The following is a 9706-nucleotide window of genomic DNA, read 5'->3' on the forward strand; positions in this document are numbered from 1 at the left end:
TATGCGGGCCTCTCACTGTTGTGGCCTCTCCCGTTGCAGAGCACAGGTTCCGGACACGCAGGCTCAGCGGCCATGGCTCATGGGCCCAGCCACTCCGCGGCATGTGGGATCTTCCCGGACCGGGGCACGAACCCGTGTCCCCTGAATCAGCAGGCGGACTCTCAACCACTGCGCCACCAGGGAAGCCCTAAAACAACTTCTTAATTAAACTTTTTAATTTCAAAAAAATTTTAATTAGGAAACATTTCTTATATGTTGCAATTAATCACGTATTTCAACCTGAACATCAAAACCATCATGAGGGTCCCCTCTCTTTGTAAGGATAGAGGAAGAAATCTGGTGTCATAAACTATGTCAGAACTTCATAAAACACTCTCTAAATTTTTTCTTTTCCTGAAGAAACATTTTAAATATAACAGACACTAATGACTCACCACCAAGATTAAATAAACTTTTAAGACTTTGTCTTACTTGATTTAGATCCAAAACATAAAATACAGATATAATGAAAGCCCATTCCTCTCTTCCTCATTCCCTAGAAATAACCATTATCCTAAGGCTAATGTATATCTCTCTCATATATGTTTAGTACTTTGGTTACATATATAAATATCAGCAAACAATGTTTTTAATCTTACACAAATGGTATCAAAAGTGTGTATAACCTTTTGCAACCTGTTTTTTTAATTTAACATTGTTTCTGACATAGGTAAGTGCTGATAGATGTAAACCTAACTCATTAATTTTACTTCTGCATAGTAGTATTCCATTCTATAAATAAACCACAGTTATTTATCCATTTCCTTCCTGAAGGAAGTTAGGTTATTTCCACTTTTTTGTTATGTAAAAGAGTACTATAATAAACATCTTGGCCCATGTCTTCTTGTGCACCCATTTTCTTTACCAAGAACTGCTAAAATTATCCTCCAGAGTAGTTTCAATGCACACTCCGATAAGCAAAGAATAAAGAAATCTCAGTTTCAGCAACCTCCAAAAAACTTAATTTTTCGACAATCTGGTGGGTATTAAATGGTATACCAGAGACTTCCGTGGTGGTGCCGTGGTTAAGAATCCGCCTGCCAATGCAGGGGACACAGGTTCAACCCCTGGTCCAGGAAGATCCCACATGCCATGGAGCAACTAAGGCCATGTGCCACTACTACTGAAGCCCGAGCGCCCTAGAGCTGTGATCTGCAGCAAGAGAAGCCACCGCAATGAGAAGACGGCACACAGCAAGGAAGAGTAGCCCCCGCTCACCACAACTAAAGAAAGCCTGCTCATGGCAAACAAAGACCCAATGCAGCCAAAACTAAATAATAAATAAGTAAATTTATTTTAAAAAATGGTATTCCATTATTGTTTTAATTAGAATTTCTCTGATTACTAGTAATATTAGTTACCTCTTTTCTCTTTCTTTCTCTTTCTCCTTTCTCTGTTTCTCTTCCTCTGCACCCCCGACCCCTGCTTCCCTCCCTCCCTCTCTCTTTCTTTTTTGACCCTTAAGTTTTTCCTCTCCTACTTGCTCATTCATAACCCTTGCTCATTTTCCATTTGGTTGGAACCTTATTTTTCTATAACTGTTGCATTACACAAAATCTCAAATTCATTTTCAGACATTTTAATGGTCTAAATCTAAAATAACAAAAATACAGATGTCCTAAATCACATATGCCTACAGAGGCCAATGAAACAGATGAGTACAGTAGGCCAGGTGAAGGCTATGCATAAAGGAAAGCTATGTGTAAAGGAAGGGGGAAGTAGACATTTCTTGGAGCTAACCAATTATTGCTATATACAATAAAAACACACTCAGTGTTGACAGATCTTCCAATTAAAAAAAGCCATAACTTCAGATTTCATGTGCAATCTCCCAATTTCTAATTGATGACGACTAATTCAAAATTTTCTAAAACACTGTATAGACCAAACAAAACCCAACAGTGCCTTGAGTGTCACTGAACGGACCACAGAACTAGGTAAGGACACAGAGTAATATAAAATCTGTATGAAAAAGCTATACCTAAGAGTAATTATTTTATTAATAACCAATACATAAACATGATTAATATTAAACTAAAATTACCTGACCTAAATTACAGATAGTATGTTATTAAGCCTGTAACAGACTGTCAAAATCTCTAACACATAAAGTGAAACTATTTTGGCTCATTAAAAAAAAAAAAAATTCTTCTCATAAATCTTCCTGTTTCTAAACAAAAATGCCATTTAGTGAACAGTTTTTTGGGTTTTTGGTTTTTTTGGGTTTTTTTGTAGGTGATAATATTCCTTCACACTGTTTACTTCACCAGAACATACCTAAACAGCACTAAAACTTTTACATCTCAACTGGCTGTTTATAGCACTATGTTTGAACAAAAAGAAAAGAACAACTCTCTGCCTATTCACAAACTTGACTTTTAAAAAAGTTTTCAGAAACACAAAAATGAAGCACTGGGGTGTGTGCTCCAAAAGGTAAAATGAATAAAAACCTTCCAGAGTTTGACGTTTATGCCAACAAAATCATTAACAGTGGCTTAGTTACATGTTTGTTGTTTTGTTTTGGGTTTTTTTAATATTTATTTATTTATTTGGCTGTGCCAGATCTTAGTTCTGGCACACGGGATCTAGTTCCCTGACCAGAGATCAAACCCAGGACCCCTGCATTGGGAGCACGGAGTCTTAACCACTGGACCACCAGAGAAGTCCCTAGTTACATGTCTTAATCTTTACCTAGGCAATCCTATTTTCATCCATCAACATCTACAATGAATTTAATGGTAGCCAAGCAGTTAATCTACCATGTCAAGATACCTGTACTGGGCTTCCCTGGTGGCGCAGTGGTTGAGAGTCCGCCTGCCGATGCAGGGAACGTGGGTTCGTGCCCCGGTCGGGGAAGATCCCACATGCCGTGGAGCGGCTTGGGCCCGTGGGCCATGGCCACTGAGCCTGCGTGTCCGGAGCCTGTGCTCCGCAACGGGAGAGGCCACAACAGTGAGAGGCCCGTGTACCGCAAAAAAAAAAAAGAAGATACCTGTACTACACTACATATGCCAAATGACATTTATCTCACTACTATTGTACCATTTTGAGGGAAAGTGTTCATTAACTTTGGAAAGGTACAGGGCACAACATCTAGTTACAAGTACATTCCAATTCCTCCTGAGTTTAGGGAAAACCCACCTGTTTATACTAATGAAGTAAGCTGCTTGCTGAACAGCAATTAATTTTTTTGTGTGTGTGTGGTACGCGGGCCTCTCACTGTTGTGGCCTCTCCCACTGCGGAGCACAGGCTCTGGACGCGCAGGCTCAGCGGCCATGGCTCACAGGCCTAGCCGCTCCGCGGCATGTGGGATCTTCCCGGACCGGGGCACGAACCCGTGTCCCCTCCATCGGCAGGCGGACTCTCAACCACTGCGCCACCAGGGAAGCCCAATTAATTCTTTTTTTCAGGGTATTGTCATTTCTGGAAGGATGGAAGGGGAGAACTAAAGGAACAAAAATACTTAATAACAGAACTCCACTCAAACTTTAAAAAACAGACAGTATATTCTGTCTCATATTAGAGGTTTTTTTTTTTTTTTTGGCCGCACCTCGCGGCATGCAGAACTTCCCTGACAAGGGATCAAACCTGTGCTCCCTGCAGTGGAAGCGTAGAGTCTTAACCACTGGACCACCAGGGAAGCCCCTAGAGATGCATTTTAAACAACAGGATAATCCATAGAAAGGGCTTTTACCACTTAGTGCCTGGTACATAGTAATCACTTAATAGATGACATTATTAAGACACATGCACAGAGGGCTTTTCTGGTGGCACAGCGGTTAAGAATCCACCTGCCAACGCAGAGGACACGGGTTCGATCACTGGTCCAGGAAGATCCCACATGCCGCGGAGAAACTAAGCCTGTGCGCCACAACTACTGAGCCTGCACTCTAGAGCCACAAGCCACAACTACTGAGCCCACATGCCACAACGACTGAAGTCCACGTGCCTAGAGCCCATGCTCCTCAACAAGAGAAGCCACCTCAATGAGAAGCCTGCACACCTCAACGAAGAGTAGCCCCCCACTGGAGGCAACTAGAGAAAGCCGGCGCAGAGCAACGAAGACCCAACACAGCCAAAAATAAATAAATTAAATTAATTAATTAAAAAAAAAACACGTGCACAGAGACCAAGACTAAATGTGCACCTAACAGTCTATAAAGTACCTAATCAAAATGCTATAAAATTTAAGAACTATGTGCTGCATTATATAGCACATATTATATCTTATATTGGATATCGGCATACTCTATGTACCAACCAAGGAATGTAATTTAAAACATCCGTGTGAAAAAAAAAAAACCATCCGTGTGGACTTAAGCGTATGCTTAAGTACTCAACCATCACACTGATCTTTTTGATGCTTTCCCAACAAGAGCACTGACCTAATGATTCAATATGATTTCTCACACACTAACATCATCATGTTATTGAATACTACCTGTATGTTCCACTGTCAAAAATACAGGTAATAATGTAAGTCAACTATACTTTAATTTAAAAAAAAAAAACAGGTAATAAATCAAAGGAATTTCAGCATTATCATCTTCAGTGGACTTCCCTGGTGGCGCAGCGGTTAAGAATCCGCCTGCCAATGCAGAGGACACAGGTTTGAGCCCTGGTCCAGGAAGATCCCACATGCCGCGGAGCAACTAAGCCTGTGTGCCACAACTACTGAGCCTGTGCTCTGGAGCCCACAAGCCACAACTATTGAGCCCACATGCCGCAACTACTGAAGCCCATACACCTAGAGCCCATGCTCTGCAACAAGAGAAGCCACTGCAATGAGAAGCCCGCGCACCGCCATGAGGGGTGGCCCCCACTCACCACAACTAGAGAAAGCCCGTGTGCAGCAACGAAGACCCAAAACAGCCAAAAATAAAATATAAATAAATAAATAAAATTTATTTTTTAAAAAAAATCTTCACTTTCCAAACTTAAAATAGAAGCAGAATGCTAAAACTGGCATATAAATTGTGTTGATAACAAGCTTATTTTCAGCTTTTCCATTTGGTGCTATTAATGAATGAAACGTTAGCATATCCTTTCTTTGATTCAAACCCAGGGTTAGTTAAGTCTTCTTGGAGTCCCATACAAACTGTACTTCAACTGAACCAAATGCTAAGTAATGGTTCTACCGAAGAGACAGCTTGACCATTGGTAACAATTTTACAATGGAAGTTTCCTAAGAGCTAGGAAAGCAGCAATCTGAGACAATTTTTTTCCTGAATAAGTCTTTACTACAATCACTCAGGAATACACCTTACAAGTACTAGAAAGACTCAAAAGGGTTTTTTCTGACTGCTAAAATCCTGAGATTTTAGTAAAAGGAAATCTCCAGTGTGATAATTCCAAATACCAGTCAGTCTGAAGCCTGAGTCACTTTGCCTAAAAAGCGATTTCATCATTAAAATTTTGTAATAATCATTGCCTTTGTGGAATAGGGCTATAATTTCTAAAGACAATAAGAAGCAAATAATTAGTAAACACAAATTGAGCTGAGTTTTCTAACAAAAGAGACATTAAAAAGGGCAAGCTGCAGAAAGTCAAACATAACACATAAACATACAGAACATTACTATTTATTGTTTGTAGCTACTTTTGTACACCCTAAAACTTTAAAACTATACATAGGAATAATACCTACCAAAAAAGAGAATTTACCTCTCAGGGTGAGGGTGAGAAGAGATGGAAATGAACTTTAGTGGTTTCTGTGACATTTTATTTTCCAAAAAACATCATGTACATGCTAAAACAAATGGGGCAAAACATTAATATCTGCTAAATCTGGGTGGTGGTTACTTTCAGAGAAAGTTTCCTAATTATTTCCTAATTATTTAAAATGTTTCCTAATTTAAAATAAAATTTTAAAGTGATTACATGTGGCCAAATAAACTGAGAGCTACATACTTGTATGGTGTTCAAAATGGAATCTCCAAGATCTAGACAACTAATCTCAATTAACAACAAAACAGCTATCTGAAGACTCAGTCCTTTGCCACTGACTCAAATACAGATTAGAATAAGATTTACTTTACAATAAGAACAGGCTCATTTATGTAGCAAAGTTCAGAGAAGTTTCATAGGTAATTTACTACTCAAGACTGCATTTATCCAGGTTGTATTGTTGTATTGGACAATATCAATTATCAAGAACCAGGAAGTTTAAAAAAAAAAAAAAAGCCTTTAAGGAAGCCAGAATAGATGATACAAAGTCCATACAATAAAGCTCATACCCTTCACTCAGAAGAGAATCCATCAAACCCTCACTTAGAAAAAAAATTTTAAGCTCAAACAAGCTTGTTTATTTGGTTACTTAGACCTCTTCAGATCAAGTTCAGTAAAACAGAAGAGGGAAGAAATTGCACAATAGGGAGCAACAAGGCACAACAAGCAGCAAGTAATAACCTGAGAGTAAGGAAAACAAACAAAAAAACTTTAAAGAAAAGATATGAAACTAATAAATTATAGTACACAGTTTTGGGTAATCTATGGTTATAAGTATCAATGACATGTTAGAATGCTGTCCAGTATTTAGAAAAAGAAGAAAAGAAAGAAACCTAGATTATGAGGAATTATGGAGCTTAAAAAGATAAACATTTCCATCAAAATATTTACATATTTTTTAAAGTCTGAGTGCCTCAAAGGGTAAGCTTCATTTATCTGGAAAATTCACTGCAAAATTCATTGCCAGATGATACTGGATAAAACTTACCATACAAAAGTTTCTTATACTCAGGTGTTTCCTCATTGATACATTTCAAGAAACAGAATAGAAAATCTGAACAAATTCAATTCCTTATGACCAATCTTTCAAATTTAATTGAAGACCATTTAGTGATCTAGCACAATGCTGTACAAATTAATTAACTTTATCTGTTTTAAGTAATAAAAAACTACTAAAATGACTGCATAGAATATCTGCAAAATTTGGGCAGAAAATTCCATAACACAGGGTGACAATAACATCCATTTAGGTGCCAAGTTGTAGCCTGCCAAACAATCTACTGTATCTGTAACTCTCCTCTACGTGCCAATTTAGTCATCACCATCATGAATATTTTCTTGGCGGAGGCCAGGGATTGTTTAGTATATCCTGACTTCTGGCCTTGAAGGATAAAGTTAATTTCTCTGGCACAGGTGAAATATTTCCATAAGAGAATTACTGTATAAACCACTATACACTCATAACCAGGAACTGTAGCCACTCACATAAACTTGTAATCTATTTTTAAATTAATTATCCACAAAGCAAGAGAGTCAGAATTTTAAATAGCTACGAAGTCTGTTCCTCTCAAATATCCTAATGTAAAAGGAAAGGGAATGTCCCATTTTTCTACGCCCATGATAACACATTTTCAAAACCTGCTGAATTAGACCACGTTCACTTACGTAAAAGACAACTACTTTTAAATCACTGCACATTGACTAATTTTCATCTTCCCCGGGAGTCCACACCCCAGACCAGGTTAAAAATCCACTAAGTTTCTAATATGTAACCTGTACAAATACTCTGAGCTTATCATAAAATTTTGCAACTAAAGCAACCAAGCAACTTGCATACTTTGTGCAATGTAATTCCAAACTGTTAGGGAACTGACACAATACCAATTATCAATCTAGGCTTCTAGAGATATAATTTTGTCCACATTTTTATATTTCCACAATCAGATACCACCTAATGCCACAAGTTAAACTTATTGCTCCAATCTATGGATTTCAAAAACATCAATATATGCTTTTTACTACTAATGTTAACTTTTTACTAATGTTAACTCCTCTTTACATTTCCAAAGGTGGCAAAGCATACAATTAAAAAGTCCAATCATCCTTTAATAAAACCTGTTAGAATTCTCTATCATGCCATCTTTCATTTGTATGGCCACCTTGCCTGAAAAAAATTTTCTGAAAAGCTTTGAAAGCTTAATGTTACAAAAAAAAAAAGATTCATTTATTTCCTTGTATCAAATTAATGAGTCCCTGCTAATACCTAGTACATTACCACATGCTCCTTCATTAGCCCAAAGCAGTCCACCAACTATTTCTCATTTCTTTCCAAAAGCAAGTAGAAAAGGGGTAAGGAGAAGCATGTCACTGCTTGTTGTTATACCCTAACACAAATAAAACTGTCATTTCCCAATAAAATAATCATTTGAAAATCTTTATTATTGATAATATTTTTTCTGAAACTTTTCCCTAAATATGTATACCTCTCAAAATTACGAATGCATTATGGGGTACACCAACTATTGGGGTAAATAAACAAATGATTTTTTTTTAATGTTACTCTTTGCACATAATGCAAACTCATTCATTGCTAGGTCCTTCTTCCCGCAGGTCTGCCAAGTCACAAGACACACTACTGTTTACAATCCCTCCCATCTGCCCACAGCCAATATATATCAAACACTCTAGTCACTTGGCTTAAATAAACAGTCTCTCCCAAATAACCCTCTCAAATACTAATTTAGACCCAAGATGCACTCATTCTGATTCATATTCTTAATGGAAAATTTTTAAATCACCTGACTTTCACAGGGATAAGTTTTGCCTTCTGATGCAGCCAGACAACAGAGCCCTCATGCTTTCGTACAAGCACTCCAAATCTGACAGTATACTTTTTAATTCTATACTTTTAGACATATTTTCAATCTGAGTACTCGGGTTTCAAAAACAACTGCCAACTTTCAATTCATTCGAACGCTACATTAGTCTACATTTCCTTCATTTCGCTGCTACATACACCCTATTCTTTAAGGTTGAGGCCTACTGATTTTTTCCCCCTGACTGCAGTAGGAAAAGAAATGAAACAAAATATATTTACCATCATCCTTTTTAAAGGTAACTACTAAACAGTTCCCATTTTTCATTACAGACTTCACATAATACATCATATAACATGGTATCACAAATGTCTATTGTTCTGGGTCTTTGTAGGGCATCAATACTAATGATCTCCAAAATCAAACAATACTTTAGATAATCTGCGGGGGGAGGGGCGGGGGGAGCATGATTCACCAAAAATTGCAATGAAGAGTAATGGAATATTTTCACCGGTGGTATGCTAAAACTAATAGCTTCTTTCAGAGGAGGGTACTGCTAAGCAATAACCATCGCTGTAGCAATAAATCCACTTGCTTTAAAGGCTGCAAAGCTAAGAAGATGGAAGGAAAAGCGGAGATGGGGGTCCTCCTTCAGCTTCTCTAGAGGTTAGGAGAGAACAAAGTCAATGCTGCACTGTCACTTGAGGGAAAGGGGAAGGGGGAGGGGGCGGATCATCTTAGAAACCCAGCCCCTGGGCCGGAGCAGGCGGGGAGAACTCAGCAAGGCTGCCCGGGATTAACATTCTCCTTCTCACCCTCTTCCCCCTTCTAGAATCTCCCCTCCTGGCTAACGCGCGGCTGCCGGAGTCCCAGATGACTGCCCCTTCCAATGTGTCCTCCATGGGGCGTAGGGAGAACGAGAGAAAAGAACTGAGTCAGGAGGCTACGCATGGACTCCGATGACCCCTCTGGCTTCCCCAACACCCTCCAGCCTCTCCCAGACTAAGGCCAAGCCCGGAAGGGCCGGGGTCTGGGGGAGGCTCCACACAGGTGTGCTGGCCCCGAGGGGCACACGGGCCGTGCCGTTCGGTTCCCGCGGCGCTCCCTGCAGCACGGCCCGGGC

General features: G+C 39.1%; 1 protein-coding gene across 1 annotated transcript in view; it reads right to left on the reverse strand.

Moving 5' to 3' along the window:
* NPEPPS (aminopeptidase puromycin sensitive) overlaps positions 1–9706 on the reverse strand; it is a 101219-nt gene that overhangs the window by 90748 nt on the left and 765 nt on the right.

This window comes from Lipotes vexillifer, unplaced genomic scaffold, assembly GCF_000442215.2.
Source record: "Lipotes vexillifer unplaced genomic scaffold, Lipotes_vexillifer_v1.1 scaffold591, whole genome shotgun sequence".
NCBI classification, from domain to species: Eukaryota; Metazoa; Chordata; class Mammalia; order Artiodactyla; family Lipotidae; genus Lipotes; species Lipotes vexillifer.